The sequence below is a fragment of the Falco cherrug genome, chromosome 10 (assembly GCF_023634085.1).
Source record: "Falco cherrug isolate bFalChe1 chromosome 10, bFalChe1.pri, whole genome shotgun sequence".
NCBI lineage: Eukaryota > Metazoa > Chordata > Aves > Falconiformes > Falconidae > Falco > Falco cherrug.
This window is the reverse complement of record NC_073706.1, coordinates 23,190,511-23,204,325: the sequence shown is the minus strand read 5'-3', so window position 1 is coordinate 23,204,325 and position 13,815 is coordinate 23,190,511. Positions and strand designations below refer to the sequence as shown.

At 39.5% G+C, this 13,815-nt stretch overlaps 1 protein-coding gene across 2 annotated transcripts in view; it reads right to left on the bottom strand.

Moving 5' to 3' along the window:
• LUZP2 (leucine zipper protein 2) overlaps positions 1-11,217 on the bottom strand; it is a 309,932-nt gene extending 298,715 nt beyond the window's left edge. Inside the window, exon 1 of one of the 2 annotated variants that reach the window (XM_027798713.2) lies at positions 11,105-11,217. The gene's annotated coding sequence lies outside the window, so the exon portion shown is untranslated. Of the gene's footprint in view, positions 1-10,784; positions 10,848-11,104 lie in introns of those variants that run through there. The other variant, XM_027798712.2, reaches the window with a different exon arrangement.
• Positions 11,218-13,815: the final 2,598 nt, after the last annotated feature.

The window sequence follows — 13,815 nt, the reverse complement described above, 5'->3', positions numbered from 1 at the left end:
CACCAGCAAAAACTCTGTGCTGCAAGCCAGACCCAAGGGAAACGAAAGAAAGAGTAATTAATTCTCAAGAACTTCCCCAAACTGCCTCCAGTAGATCCATCAGAGCTCCCTGCTCCAGCTGTCTAAGCTCAAGGCAGAGACAGCAGAAAAAGCTCTGGCTGTACAACCTTTCTCTTAATCTGCACTCCAAAGTTTTCCCTCTCAGCTGGCTAGCAAAGCATTTCTCTGGCTCTCCCCATCGCTGTTATTCACAGCCACACAGCAGATGGGAAGCTCTAAAGAGAAACAGAGAATTAATTCAGCTTTCTTGATGGAGTAACACAAAGAAAATTCTCCTGAAGGACCCAGCCTTTTCTTCAGGCTCCCGCTGCAAGGACATCTGCAGTTTCCACATAGATATTGTGGTACAGAAAGCGATATAGCACATTCCCCACACCGTGTTTTACCCTGGGGAGGTTATGGCGCTGAAATGCTTGTTTCAACTTACTGCTACCTACAGACCTCTCCTGGACCCAATGATCCGGCACTTGAAAATAGAAAGAGTCTTCTCTGATGTAGAAGTTTGTGCTGGAAATTTCACCAAGCAGAGCAGATTATCAAATGTAGGTGTCACACACTGACCTCTTATGGGTTGTCAAAAAAAACGTTAAAAAGTGTCAGCCTCTGGGCTAGCGCATTAGAGATTTTTCTCTCTTGTTTTTGGCCGTTCTACTCCCTTTTTATTCGTGACTGTCCAAGCATGCTCGGTGCAAAAGCCTGAAAAACAAAGCAACAAAACCAAAGAAGCTGTCCTCAAGGCATCTGGTCTCCTCTTTTCTCACCCATTTTCACATCAGAAGTGCCTGTAACTGTAAATCCCCCTTTGTATTACTGAATTAATGAGTGAATAAATAAGCGGCTATAAGTGCTGAGAGGACACAGATCTGCATAAGGGAACTCACAAAGCAGCAACAGGGGAAGGGATGTAGGATATGAAGATCATTAGAATAAGCAGAGTTCTAATAACAGGAAGCAACGAAAAGCCTTGAGTTTGGGTTTGAAGGCAACTGTTTTATTAGGGAGGAAAAGAAGACTTCAGAATAAGAGCATCATGTTTAGGTACAGAGGCGACACTGTCTGGGTGGTTGTATAACCAATATGTAATTAAGAGAGATGAATTTTTGACCTCCACTTATGGCCCTGGGCAAATGTCTGCAATTCTCAGTACTATAATTTCCACATGTTGATCACTGTCCACGCACAGCATTATCACAGTAGGACAGACAGGCTACATTGGGTTTTTGGGATGATGCCAGAATATAAATAAGGTGTAATAATATTAAATTAGAGCAGAAAGAGCATTCAAACCCCACGGAAGTGTTGATAGAAAGACTAAAGATGTACTGCAAGAATATTCAGCTCAGCTGGATGCTTCATTACTGCTATGCTCTATCTTTACTAGATCAAGAAAAAATGTACTTAAGGAAATTAACTGCTGTAAAACAAAGGACAAGAGCAGACCCTGAAAAGCAAAAAAGGTATTTTTGCCATCATGCAGAGCTCTCAACACAAGGTCAACATTTCTTGCTCACTCCAAATCTGTTCCTCGTTACCCAACTAATTTTATAAATAAATCAAAATGAAATACACATTACCCAAGAAAGAATAAAACAATTGGGAGATAAGTCTGGAATAAGGTTTGTTTCTTTCCAACTTTACTTATCCATCCTAAATGTTTACTTTCAGAGAAGACACTGAAATAAGAATAAAGCAGAAATTTAGCACAGCGAATAAGCACATAGTCCTAATTATGAAATTGTATTTTATTCCAAAGACAGCTGACTCTTCAGTATATTTAATAAAGGGAAATCAAGCAAATGGTTTCAACCCTTAATGAGAGCTCCTGGGAAATTAAAAATTATAAAAGAAACAAATTCCCATGTAGGGACAAAATAGAGAAGCTGTAATTATGGCTAAACAGTTGACAGATTATAAAGTAATACTTTGGCACAAAGTTGCAGGAGAATTTCTAGCATTAGGACACCCCTTGGAGGCTCACACAGCACTATTTATCTCTGCTCATATTTTGACTTCCACTTTAAGCTGCCCGTGTTGAAATAAGAAATTTTTCAGTGGTAAAAAATTATACCTGAAAATGAAAGACATTATTACAATTTGACTCATCAAAGGATTTCAATCTATTGTAAGGCTTGGTTTTGAGGTTCTTGCTCACACTGAGCTGTTTCTTACTCCAAAGGTATTCCCACTGAAGGCAATAGGTGGAGAGAATGTCAGGATCTGTTCTTTTGTGCCAGCTAAAGGTCATTTTCTGTGGCACCAAAGTAGTTTAATGTGATATAAAATAGCAACTCTTTCTACTATGTCACTCTTGAGTTGAAATCCTACACTTCTAGTCATTTTGTTTGAATTGGACATCCAGACATATGAGCACCTGGAGACTATAGAAGCAGACCCATTCCTTTTTCTTTTTTGTCTCCAAAGGAAAAAAAACCCCAGACTTTAACATAAAGTTACAGGTTTCCTGAAATGTTCTTTACTTTCTAGCAATGATTCAAGTACTTTAGTACCCAGCTTCAGGAGCCTGAAATAAAACCTGAGCACATTTAACACTTCACAAATTAAATTTAGCATGTGATTAAAGATTTCTGGTGCACTTTTGAATTTAGCAATATTTCATTATCCCTAGCATGAAAAGCTCATTTCTTCTACTGACCTTCTGTCAGCAACCCTCCTGAAAGCACTAAGAGACACAAATAGCTAAAGGTGCCAGGAAACTTTTGTCTCCAGCGTAATTAGATTATTCCCACTGTCCTTCAGAAACCTGACGAAGCTTCTGTATGTATGTGTCTATACATGTAAACAAGCACACAGGCACACCTCAGAGTGCTTCTTGATTTCCTATACTTCCATGTAATTTCTAATTTCATTTCTGTTTCCTGGCAATTTTCCCCAAATGCTTTCACGTTGTCAGCTTTTGCACTCTTCCCGGAACAAAGCGTTATATTTTTTCTCTTAATTGCTTCTTGCACTTCTCTACCCAGCTTCCTCACCCTTTCACTGATAACACTGTTGGGTTGTTTTTTTCCTGTGTTACTCATGCACAGCCTTTGGGTACACAAGAGTTTCTCCTGAACATTTTCATTTCTTTCTGCACTCTTCCAGCCTATTACTGACTTGCAGAGTAGCTCTCCAAGTCCTCCCCTATCTCTTCCTGTCCTGAAATTCAAAATTCTGCCTTATTATATTCCGATATTACTCACTCAGCCTTACCCTGACTGTAGGCCTGATTAGATTAGTCACTTCTCCCAACTGTTCACCTCCATCACAACCAAATCTTGTTTATACATTGCTCAGAACCAACGATGAATTAACCCTTCGGCTTCTCCTTTAGTGCAACACAATCTTGTTGTACAGCAAGAACAGCAAGTAGCAGTAGTAAGCATGCCTTTCGTGTGCCCATTAGCTTTTGGCCTCTTAGACTGGAGTAGAAATTTCATTTTCCACCACCAGTTGCCTGTACTTGCTGTTATAATGCTTTGCGTGGAGCAATGAAGACAACAAACAAGTCAAAGTCCAAACTGTTCAGATGAACAGGAAAACTAGAGGCAGATTTGCACTTCAGCCAAACTTAACACACTTCTCACACCAGAGACTGGAAAATTCTCAGGACTGGACTATTATGCATTTGATGCTCAGCTTATTTACATTCCTAAGAATAAATCCCACAAGGGTACTTAGAGTAATCTGCTTTGGTACAGCTAGGACTTGATGTGAAAAAGCACATAAAGAGCAAGGATAGAAATAATCCCTACATATTTGGAAAATAAGACACCTCTCCTTGAGTTTGGGCACAAGTATTAAGTTACGAAAACTTAATTTTTCCTTCAGTCAGATCATCAGTTAATTAATTCATTTTGCACAGGACACTGAGTGGTTTTTTTGTGTTGTGTCTCTGGTTTCAGACCTGATTGATCCTACACTTAAACCTGCCTCTGGTAAATTAATAGAAGGACAGGTATCAGAAAAGCAAAGGATCGGTAAATATCTCTTTTCTTACTCACTACCCACTGGACAAATTCATGTCTGGGAACATCTGGAAAGGGCCAAGTACTCTGCATTTCCCCCCACTTCCATTCACTTCCCCTGTTCCTCTCCTCCTCCAAAACGCCTGGAGCAGGAAAAACATCACTGCCTCAGGGTACAGTCTGCTTTTGCTAGGAGAAGGCTCCATTCTCACCACACCCTACTCAGTAAGTGAAACAACACAAAATAAACCCCTTTTTAGCTGTCACACCACAAAATGTCTTGCCTTCCTTTCACCCTCAGTTCATTAACAGTGGTAACATAAAAAGGAGCACTTTTTTCCAGAAGAAGTCAATGTCTTCTTGAAGCAATCACTGATAGATTTTTGCTGTTTCTTTTTTCCTTCCTATGACCTTATGCTACCGCTGCTATGCATCAGTCATCATTATCAGTTGTGAATTTTCACAACGTTCTCGAACAAAGTCTTCCTTGTTCCCTTTACCGTTCATCCTGCGGTGATGATGATTGCGTGGGGTCTGGCAGGGACACCACAGCATGGCAAGAGACATTGTTTCAAACGGCCTGGAACTGACCTTTTCCACCCTGAGTCTTCAAAACCTTCCTTGAAGAAAGGGACACATTTGTGATGATGTGATATCGGTATGTCTTCGGAAAACAGGTATTTTTCATTCCCTGGCAATATCTGTATGATATCTGAAAAATAGTTAAAGGCTCCAAGAAATCTTTGAGTATCACATCTCATACTCATCATAGCAACAGACCTATGGTTTCCTAGCCAAAATACCTCTCTCGTGTATATTTTAAATCCAAAACCTGACTTCTGCACCTGGGAAGCAATCATTATCCAAGATATAATAGAGACAAGCACGTACCAGCATGAATTTAATGGGAAAAATCTGCAGAGTTGCCTCCTGTTGTTCACAGACTCATTGTAAAACCCCAGAGAATTAGGAGCAAGCCTACTTCTATTCAAAATACAGTAAAGTGTAAATGTTCCTCTTAAGTCATTTTACGCAGAAAATAGTTTATCAACCCAACGACATTACGATTCTGGAAGTAGCAATAACATATGGTTTATTCTTCTTACCTGATCTGCTGCCTATGCTGTGTTTCCCCAAGCTGCTTATATTTTAGTCCTACGTCTGCTCTGTCAGATCTTTTACAAAGCAGCTGTAGGCCTGCCAGCAATTCGGGAATTAAACCAACAACCATTTCTGATCAAAAGGGGAAAAAAATAAATAAAAAAAAGTCTGGAAAGCAAGATATAAAGAATTTTATTTTTTGTTTTAAGAACAATGTCTTTGTTATTACCTTGCTACTGCTTGGATTTCACATGACGTCAAAATAAGATCAAGTGCCAAAACGGCAAACTCAGACACATTTTGCATAGACCAGCTCCAGAGCAAGGAGGAGGAGGGGAGAAACAGGTGCAGAATATACATAATATACACGAACCTGCTTTTTGTAAACACATCTAGGCGGTTCCAGCTCTTTTTGATAAATCCCTGATTGAATCACGGCCCCATATTCCACCTGTTCCTAAGAAGTCCCCACATTGACAGTTCTGGAAATATATTCAGGATTGAATCCAAGTTTCCTAAATCAATGAAGTTTTGAGTCTGCTGTGAATGATTAAGTTACTGGGGCAGGAGAGGAGAGAGATGGAGCAAGAGAGAGGGAAAAAAAATAGTGAGTGCTGAGCTATTGTAACTAGCAAAGAAGCCATGTTCTGTTTTCTGCAGAACTGAATGTAACAGGAATGCATAGAACTTCTCAGGCGATAAAAGTGGAATACTTTATGCATCGCGAAGTATATTTTGCACTTCTCAAAACTGTCAGAAAGCATTTAAGCAAGTTGGGAAGCTTTGGACTTCTAAAGTAATAAAAAGACCCAAATGCATCTTGTGCTAGGGAAATTAAAAGGAAGGGTTTACGATGGTTTTTTTACAGTAACTTAAGTCCTCCTTAAACCTTTCAGGTCATCTAATTTTAAATATGTTTCTCAGAAAACTTTTACCTACTCTTAGTTGCTGTGAAAAAAAACCAAACCAAAACAAAACCAAAAACGCCAAACACAAGGACTCTTCCTTTAAGAGATCAACATGACTTAGGTGGCCTCAAGGCAGGAGAGAGGACCAGATTTAGAACTGCTCCTAGAAACCTGCAGGAAGGTTATGAACAGATTTCTACAAGAGTCAATATTTAGAAATAGATATGTTTTCTAACAGTAAAGAGACTTTTAAGAGATTTTCTTGCCATCAGTTTAGACTCCTTTTGTAAAACATATTGTACTGGGAAGTCTACATAAACCCTCAGAATATAATTTTTTCTTCCCTTATTTTTTGCTATCTTCACTTCCAGTTTTACTGCTTAATGCCTCTGCATAAACAAATATGAGTGAATATGGAACTACTGCAAGAGGAAAGAAAGAAAAAAATTCTTATGTACCGAGGACATGGTGAGGCAGTCATGTCCCAGGGTGATAAGAATGGCTAGATACATACAGCTCAATTTTCATTGTGCTTTAGTGCTTCCATTGTCATCTGAATTTCAAGTAGAAATTTGAACTCCCGCAAATGTTGAACAGAATGACTAAAGAGTACTTTACGCAGAAACTAAATAAAAAGTCAAATTTATTTTTAAATCTATAAGTGCAAAACTGTGGTTTTAGCATGTGGCAACAGTCAGGAACTTTTAGAGTTAATTTTGAAAGGACCCCCTGCATTGGATTCATTGGACATCAATGCATTAATAGAAAGCTGGACTACGGTTAAGAGTGTAACAGTTAACACACCAGTTGTCGAATTATAAACCAGGCTAAGCACATATAAAGCATCAACTGTGTACACACGATAACAGATATAATCACAGCGTTAAGTAGAATTACCTCTAAGACCAACAAAAACCACCACCAATCTGCTAATGATAGTGTAATAATTTTCAATCTGAGTCTCAAACACTCACAAAAAAACCAACGCAGCTGGCAAGAAATGCTTTGGTGTCCAGAATTTAAGGAAAAAAACATGACTATTTTAGGGGATACTTACAAACTTTATTCATGGTAGCACCACCTGGACTGCTTTCAATAGAACGTTTCAACATGAGTTTTGCTTGAACACATTCGAAAAAGTTCTATCCTCTTAATTTCTGCTTCATTTCTTGTCATTTCTATAGCGAGTGGAGCAAAGCAAATCAATTCCTTGACCCAGTTTAAGAGCACATGAGCAATAAACACGGTACAAGAGAAAGCCAAGAGCTGCCATGAGCTGAGCTGCGGGAAGGGTGCAGGAAACACAGGCTGTTGGCTCCTGCGAGTAGTTGATGTTTATGCAGCGGTTACACCCCAAGGCTCCAGTTAGCACTGGAGAGCCGCTGCCCTAGGTGCTGCGCGAACACTGAAGGACACACCCAACCATCAATCAGTGAGATATTTGGGGTTACATTTTCCTGATGGAAATTAGCATTGTCCCAGGGAAGAGGGAGAACAACTGACACTAGCTTTTGCACTTTCTGGGAGTAAAACCATGTCTATTCATTTCTGATTATTGATGATTTTAAAGGAGAAATTCACATGCCTTCTCTGAGTACCACTGACTTTGAACACCCAGCAGCTGACTTCCCAACTACTGCTTTTCTCCCTCCTGGTTATCCTCAATGATGACTGTTCTCCCTGACCTCCATTCCCATTTTAATTATTTTTTTCAAATCTCTCTCCATCTTCACCACACTTTAATCATCTTACTAAACATCTCCCTAATTGAGAAACAGCAAAGCATAAATAAATGTCATACAATAATATTTATGGTTAATATACCACCCTAATACTTTATCAATTAATTACAAATAATATAAAACATAAACACCATTGCAAGTTAATAACTGATTGTGTGTGTGTGTGTGTGAGTACTGCAGGAGAGTATTTACAGACATTGGTCTTTGAGATCTTGGAACATGTAGCATTTATATTAATTAGGAAAATACATCCCTACTGTGATCTGCAGAGGGCTTTTAAAAGTAATTCCAGTGCACATAAACAACACATATGTAAACTTACAGCAGATCACTGATTATTGTTTTTCCTTGCTAGGCATAGGCAATTCAGAGAAAAAGATATAGTCAAAACAAGAAAAACAAAGCTTACGCGAGTGATAGGTTGAGTTCAGATTGCTGCTGTTCTGTGAAAACGAAATAAAACAGACAGTAATTGGACACTTTAATATACCATCCAGCATCATTCTCAGGTGATTCTGTTATGGACTAAGGAAATTTAGATGACAGAGAAGGAACTAGGGACCATATGCTCGTGGTACCTAAACACAGAAAGCCCAAACACACTCCAAATCCAAAAAATTAATAATGAGGCCAATATTCCATCATTTCAGTTCACAATAAGGAGCACCACAAGTGGTAAAGGAATAGACAGAAACTATATTGTATGCCAAGAAAATTTAGAGCTGCGTGGCAACCTTCCCAGATGAGCATTGTCTTCAAATAACCAGTTCAAATGGTATAACTCTACACACTAGCTTGCACATAATTTTGCTTTAAAATAGAATACAAACTATTCTGCAATGCAAAATAACCCGCCCTCATCAACATACAAACACATCCACAAAACAACACGTGGAAAAGTATCTTTGTGACTGCCAGGATAGAATTTATTTTAATCTCTTCTATGATCATTCTTGTCTGCTTTTTGGTGCTCTCACAGGGGAATTCTCAGCCCCTGACCAGTGCTGAATGCTCAGCAGCTGGCATCCTAACAGACCACCCATATCCTTGCTGGTTATTCTCTGCACCTGGTGCATCAAGCTCTTGCTCCTAGGAGAAGCTTATATTGCTTCTCCCACATCTTCCCTGGTTGTTTTAAGAAAATTTCCCCTATTTAAGGTTTGTGAACTTTCTAATGTGCAAGGTTGCACAATGCTGTAGGTCTGTTTACTTTAATTTTCTCTTAACTGCGTGGCTTCATTACTGCATGGCTTCATTAAAAGCAAACAAAAATCCAAGCCTGATTAAACCCAAAGGAAATAAGTGATTTTCATTTGCTTCTCTGTGCTTTGGGCTGAGGTCCCAGAGAATAACATTACTCTCTCTCAGTCTCTTTTGGGTAGTTTTCTTTGAAGGATTAGTGTTGTAAAAGAGGTCTAACTCTAGTCCATGTCAATCTTTACCTCACAGTGCTGCACACATTTTTCTCAGGATTCAGGTACTTGAAAGTTGTGAAGCCAAAACTGCATATTATTTTTTCTATAATGACAAAGTACGCACGTAACGCACAACACCTATGAGATACCAATCACTGTTTACTTCTCAACTGAAAGAAATCACCTTATTGACTTCAAGAGCAGAATTCAAGCTTGGATCCCTTGAACAGAGCAGCTGATGAAATGCATGTATTTAATACTAATGGATTTAACTAACTGAGCAACCAGTGTGGTGTTTAGCCTTCTTAATGTGTTTCTATAGCAGATGTCACTAATGGAATTTAGTCAAGTTAATTCTCTCCTGTTTAAAAGCTTTTATTTATAATAGCTTTTCTGGGTATTAATGTTGTAAATTTAAATTATAGTCATTAAGGAAGTTTACTTTAATGTCCCATGAGTTCTATTGCTGTTTTCAATAACGCAACTACTTTTCACAGGCTTCCCCCCTGTGCACCGTAGTACAAGAACAAAACCTGAGGATGCCCAAGGACTACCCAGAAACTCTCTGTATGATTGTTAAGGCATGAAATCAGATGGGGAAATAAGCTATCCAGACCTATTACGCATCAGTTAAATACCACAGGATGATACTTTTCAGAAATTCAAAGGCTACCTAAGGCAGTAAGAGCCCCTCGCCTTCCTTAATTTGGCAGGTGCAAACAATCTGGGTGACTTGTTAGAACCAAAAAAATTAAACAGTTGAGAAATTGGCCAGAGGAGAATAACCCTACAGTAGAGAAACTTTAGTATTAGATCCCCAGGGAAATTATTTGAGAATGTCAGCATTTGCTGAAATCCAGCATTTATCAAAGGTAAATACGTGTGGTCTTCAGAAATAATGTCCAATTCACATAAAATTTATCTGTGCCTTGTCCTCAGAGAGACCTAGCATTTCCAAGCGGCATGTTGAGGAGTTGATGACAACAGAAACAGACCCAAGAAAGCATCATGGCCCTCCACTCCCCTATTCCTACTGTGCTACAGAAACACCTAACCTTTTCTTAATGCAACTGAAATGTTCCAGGTAATGTTCTGCTATATACAGGCTTAAAAATGAAATTTAAATACATTTCCATCTTCTGATCTGTGGAAGTTTCTTAACACAATTTGAATATGGGTACCTGTCCTTGCATGCCTTTCAGCGTCACTCTCTTTGAAACAGTACCCCTGTACGAAAGGGAACACTGTTAACTTAATTCCTCTTACTTCAGTTTTTCCTGGAAACTAGAATAACTCTCATTACAAGCACCATACTTAGCACTTATTCCAAAAAGTTTATAAACTCCATTAAAAGAGAGTAGCAGAGAAACACACATGGCTGAACTAAAATCAATCATCATTAAATCATTTCACTACATCTAAGGAAAGAGCTAGAGAATTCAGCTTAGAAATCCATAGAGGCATGTGAACGGTATTGTTTTTACCTGAGGGCCATGGTTGGGCAGGCATTTTAACCTTCTGCTGTACTAAGAAACAACACAACCAAGTGTTTAAGAGCTTTATACAAGAATGGTGGATGACAAAGAGGACTACCTTAATTTTGTATGACCTGTAATAGCTCACTCCTGCTTCACAGCATCCTCTCACCAGTCATTCACAGTATTACAAGTAGACAGCTTCTCAACTGCTGCTATTTATTAGCCAGCAAACTGAGGTAACTCAGTGCCAATTAGCCAATTAGCTTAACATAGCAACCTATGAGCTAATTCTGCAGCCAGCCAAACAAATGCCACAGCTCCAGTCTCAACAACAACAACAACCTGCAGATCCATCCCAGCACATACGCACGGCTCTCAGGTTTCATAAAGTCACATAAGGAAAAAACAAGTGACACGAAACGGCGAGCATCTTACCACTAGTGGTGTTATCTCCTCTGAGCACTTTTTGTGTGTTCATTTTGTGTGCAACATTATTGCTTGAATTAAAGGCCCAGAAATTAGGTTATTAAGATTAATCTTTTGCCTGTATTCTTACTCTGAGAGTGTCAGCAGCACAGGGATCTCCCTGCAGCTTTCCCATCTCCATAAGCTCTTGACATATTGAGTTCACCTAAGCATATAGCAGCAGTTGCTCCTGTTGGTAGTGTCCTTGCCTGTCAGCTCCGAGTTCTGAACTCTCTTTCATAGTGGAGAAAACAGACAGGTTTTGACAGCGTTTCCTAAACAGGCTTTGACCCACACAGTGATTAACCAGAAATTATGTGATATTGTTCCCTAAGTAAGACCAGATGGGAATTTTTGTGATCAGCTTGGAAGAAGTAATAAAGTATATTCTGTTTTTATGGACATCTAGATACTTCATCTCAAATCATTCCAACAAAGCAAGACATGTGGGAGAACCCAGGGAAGGAAGATGAAAATCGGTAGTTTTGAAGGGCAAGACGTGGAGTCAATCTATATGGCCACTGGGTTACAATGACGCCAGTTATCTGTATCTTCTACCGCTCCCAAACGCAGATTTGTCCTTCCACTATGACATCTACAAAAGATAATATTTCATGAGGTCCTTTCTACTGCAGCATGATTACTTTTTGTTGCTACCAGTGAGCAAGATGAGACCAATCCACTCCAGCTGCAGTGGCCACTGAGGGGTCCTGGCTTTCCCTAACCGCGGCAGGACTCCATGCTGGCTGCCGGAGAGCTCAGCCAGCGATGGCTCTGGCGCATCTGCACCGTGGCCAGGAGATGTTGGAGGACAACACTCTGACCAGGAGATGCTGGAGGACCACACTCGTTCAAGAGAGAGTCTCTGCTGTTGTTTGTAAAGGATATAGGTATTGCTCAGTTTTGAACAGCTGCCAAAACACAGTGGGACGTAAAAACTGAGAATTACAGACTGGGAGAAATCACCTATTAACAGCTACCATTTAGTAAATGCATATGTAACTATGGAAAACTCCTGTAGGATAGCTGATGGGTAATAACAGAGCATGCCAGCACAGACAGGGCGTGCAACGGTGTGACCCAAGACATTGCTTCACTCTCTTACACAGATGACTCAAAACTTATTTTTGCGTTGCTTCAAATAATTCGGCAATATCCTTGACAAGGTTCAGTCTGTGAACACAGTTGTGTTGGAACAAAGCATTGGCGTTGATGATCCTTATTTTCTGTAAATTTGCAGAGTTTAATCAAATATAATACAGTTTAATCAACTAAAGTACAATGGCACCTCATTGTTAATAGTTAACCTCATTGGCTAAAATGGGGCATAAAGTTTAGGTTTGCTTAAGCTTTCTTCACAGAAATAGTTTCACCCACAGAGTCGGTTATAGCCTTCTGTTCCTGGAAAGAGGTAAGGAATTTATAGTCTAACAAATCTCCCTTCCCATCATTCCTGCTCTTTAATTCATCAGGAGCCTGATCTTCCCTATTGGCACCTGCACAGCTCTGCATTTCCCACCCAGGTAACACCCGCAGTTCCCTGAGAAGGGTCTTGACAGCCTGGACCTCCAAACACACCGAAAGGGAGAAGTTCTACTGCCAGGGAGCAAATCTATTCACTAACTTCCACCAGGAAAGTGCAAATGCTGATTTCTGTGTATGCAGAGAGCGTTGTTGAAATTGCATTGCAGGGAGTGTGCTGATGAATGTAATCGAGAGGATATCACACAGAGAAGTAAAGTCTACCATATGGCAAAAATCAGAAGATGCATGGGCTGCTCCCACATAAGAAAACAGCCGTTAGGCACAGGTAACAAAATAAACATGCAGCAAAACCGGTCAGAAGCAAAAAGGAAAACAAGCCGTGAGTAAGTTAGAAGATGCTTTTCAGGTATTCACAGCAAGAAATCAAAGGAGCAAAATGTGTTATCAGTCACCGCAGAATGGCAGCTTTTAGTGTAGGGAAAAAAAAAAAAAAAAGAGAAACCCAAACAAAAATTCACTATAAAATAGAGGTTTTATTGACTTACTAAATTAAAATCCTTTTCTCTGACAGCTCGAGAGATTTAAATGAAAGAAAAAGAAACAAACAAAAAACCACCTCAGGAAAACTCTATTTATTTAGTGTGTTTGTAGTAGCTTCTAATTTAAATGAGTTTCTTTGTCAGCTCTGTGGTAGCAATCTCCTCCTGGTAGTCCTCAAGCTAAGACTGAAAATACGTGGTGAGGAAGACCTCTGTTACTACGCTACCGCAATACTAACAGTCATGGTAAATTATTACATATGGTAGCCAATGGCACATGTCCCGTACAATTAGATGCCCAGCTCTCCTACATCAATGCTTTCTGGAATGTTTCCACCTCTGGAAAAAAATCAGCTTTATTGGATGCAGCCAGATGCAAGATGCAATGGGACAAAGAACTGTATCCCAAATTCAATTTGTCACTGCTGTGACAATTCATTTCCCAGACCCCACTGAGGCAGTACACCTAAGAATATTAGGCAATGTATAGGTGAGTTATTGATCCTGTAAGTGGGCTCTTTTTCTGGTGAACACACATGGTTTTGATGTAATGTAATTGTCATGGACACATATGCATGTTACCGCTACATTTAAAGGATCAAGTTCAAAACTTAATATTATTGCTACAGTAAATAAAACTTTTTGTTTAGCTCATTA